The sequence below is a fragment of the Schistocerca americana genome, unplaced genomic scaffold (assembly GCF_021461395.2).
Source record: "Schistocerca americana isolate TAMUIC-IGC-003095 unplaced genomic scaffold, iqSchAmer2.1 HiC_scaffold_334, whole genome shotgun sequence".
Lineage (NCBI taxonomy): Eukaryota > Metazoa > Arthropoda > Insecta > Orthoptera > Acrididae > Schistocerca > Schistocerca americana.
In genome coordinates, this window is record NW_025726054.1 from 85,001 (window position 1) to 87,383 (window position 2,383).

At 58.2% G+C, this 2,383-nt stretch overlaps 1 non-coding gene across 1 annotated transcript in view; it reads right to left on the minus strand.

The window, feature by feature from the left end:
- The window catches only part of LOC124580576, a 1,910-nt gene extending 853 nt beyond the window's left edge, over positions 1-1,057 (minus strand). Inside the window, exon 1 of the ribosomal RNA XR_006973199.1 lies at positions 1-1,057. This exon is cut by the window's left edge and continues 853 nt beyond it. This is a non-coding gene — a ribosomal RNA (small subunit ribosomal RNA).
- Positions 1,058-2,383: the final 1,326 nt, after the last annotated feature.

Here is a 2,383-nt window from a genome sequence, read left to right on the forward strand (position 1 = left end):
ACATACTTGGCAAATGCTTTCGCTTCTGTTCGTCTTGCGACGATCCAAGAATTTCACCTCTAACGTCGCAATACGAATGCCCCCGCCTGTCCCTATTAATCATTACCTCGGGTTCCGAAAACCAACAAAATAGAACCGAGGTCCTATTCCATTATTCCATGCACACAGTATTCAGGCGGGCTTGCCTGCTTTAAGCACTCTAATTTGTTCAAAGTAAACGTGCCGGCCCACCGAGACACTCACTCAAGAGCACCCTGGTAGGATTGCAACGGGGTCCGCCTCGGGACGCACGAGCACGCACGAGGCGCGTCGCACGCCTTCGGCTCGCCCCACCGGCAGGACGTCCCACGATACATGCCAGTTAAACACCGACGGGCGGTGAACCAACAGCGTGGGACACAAATCCAACTACGAGCTTTTTAACCGCAACAACTTTAATATACGCTATTGGAGCTGGAATTACCGCGGCTGCTGGCACCAGACTTGCCCTCCAATAGATACTCGTTAAAGGATTTAAAGTGTACTCATTCCGATTACGGGGCCTCGGATGAGTCCCGTATCGTTATTTTTCGTCACTACCTCCCCGTGCCGGGAGTGGGTAATTTGCGCGCCTGCTGCCTTCCTTGGATGTGGTAGCCGTTTCTCAGGCTCCCTCTCCGGAATCGAACCCTGATTCCCCGTTACCCGTTACAACCATGGTAGGCGCAGAACCTACCATCGACAGTTGATAAGGCAGACATTTGAAAGATGCGTCGCCGGTACGAGGACCGTGCGATCAGCCCAAAGTTATTCAGAGTCACCAAGGCAAACGGACCGGACGAGCCGACCGATTGGTTTTGATCTAATAAAAGCGTCCCTTCCATCTCTGGTCGGGACTCTGTTTGCATGTATTAGCTCTAGAATTACCACAGTTATCCAAGTAACGTGGGTACGATCTAAGGAACCATAACTGATTTAATGAGCCATTCGCGGTTTCACCTTAATGCGGCTTGTACTGAGACATGCATGGCTTAATCTTTGAGACAAGCATATGACTACTGGCAGGATCAACCAGGGAGCTGCGTCAACTAGAGCTGAGCAGCCGGCCGCCCGGGAGTGTGTCCCGGGGGCCCGCGCGAACACGCAAGCGTCCGCTCAATTATTCTGCAAACAGGAGGAGGCTGAGCTCCCCTGCACAATACACCTCGAAACCCTCTCAGGTCCCGGCGGCGCGCAGCGCCGTCCTAAGTACTTGGTCGGGTTCGAGAGAGGCGCAATCGCCCGGAGTTTGGCGAGTAGACGCTTTAGGTGCGACCACCCGTGCTCCCAACTGAGCTTGCCGCTGCCGACAGAGGCCCGGGAGCGTGCTGTCGTGGCATTGCCGGCGGGAGACAACACGCGCCACCTACGGTGACCGGCAGCTCCAACGCCAGCGCCACAGAAGGACAAAAGCCCCACTTGGGTGCCGAAGCGAACTCTCCCAGCACAGCGCACGCGCCAACACGTCCGCACAGCTGCGATACAAACCACCTGCGAGAACCGCAGAGGCGACCGAGCAGCAGACGGCGTCGCGGCGCCGAGCGCCGGGCGGCGGCGCATCCTCAGCGCACACAGTCCTCAATCGGACCAGCACACTGCAGATGTCCACCGCGCTTCGCACCGGGCCCGCGAGGACCTACTTTGGCCGCACGGCGCCGCGTGCAGGGTGCGCCGGCGCGCAGCTGCGCCGCCTGCCGCCTCCGTCGGCCGGCGCGCCTGCCACTGGCCGCCCCCACCAGCCGGCTGTAGCGCGTGCGCCCACGCACCGCGCGGCCAGCACGCCGGGAGGCCCCCCCTCACCGGCCGGGGACGGTCCCACCCAGCCACCGCCGCGTATCGCTTCACACCCAGATGCCATTCACGTTCGTGGGCATGGTGGGTATCGCTGGAACAACCGGTTGGTAGCTCAACCGATCGTCGCCATCACTGATTCACCTCTAGCGAGAACAACCGCACCACAACGGTTTACCAGTTGTTCATTTGCATAACGTCACCAGCAAACGTAGGCGTCCATCGCCATTTGCAAATTCAACGATTGTTGCATGCCTGTGTCAGGTGTCACGACACACTATGTCTGCCCACATACACGCAACAACATGTGCACGCTTCGCGAACACGTGGAAGGTGGCCCCCGTACGTATGCGATGTCCATTGCGCGAACGACTGTCAACCGGCCTCTGTCGCATGTCGCAGATGTGGAACGCAGTGCACCATGCTATCACGGTGTGTGAGAAGAGACGACTACGTCTGACAACACGCGCCACTACATCAACAGACGGCTCATGCTGATCGCCATCCAGGGCATACCACACTGCAATCCAGCTCTTATAGGGAGACGACACGTAGCTGAGTGCACAACATTTGG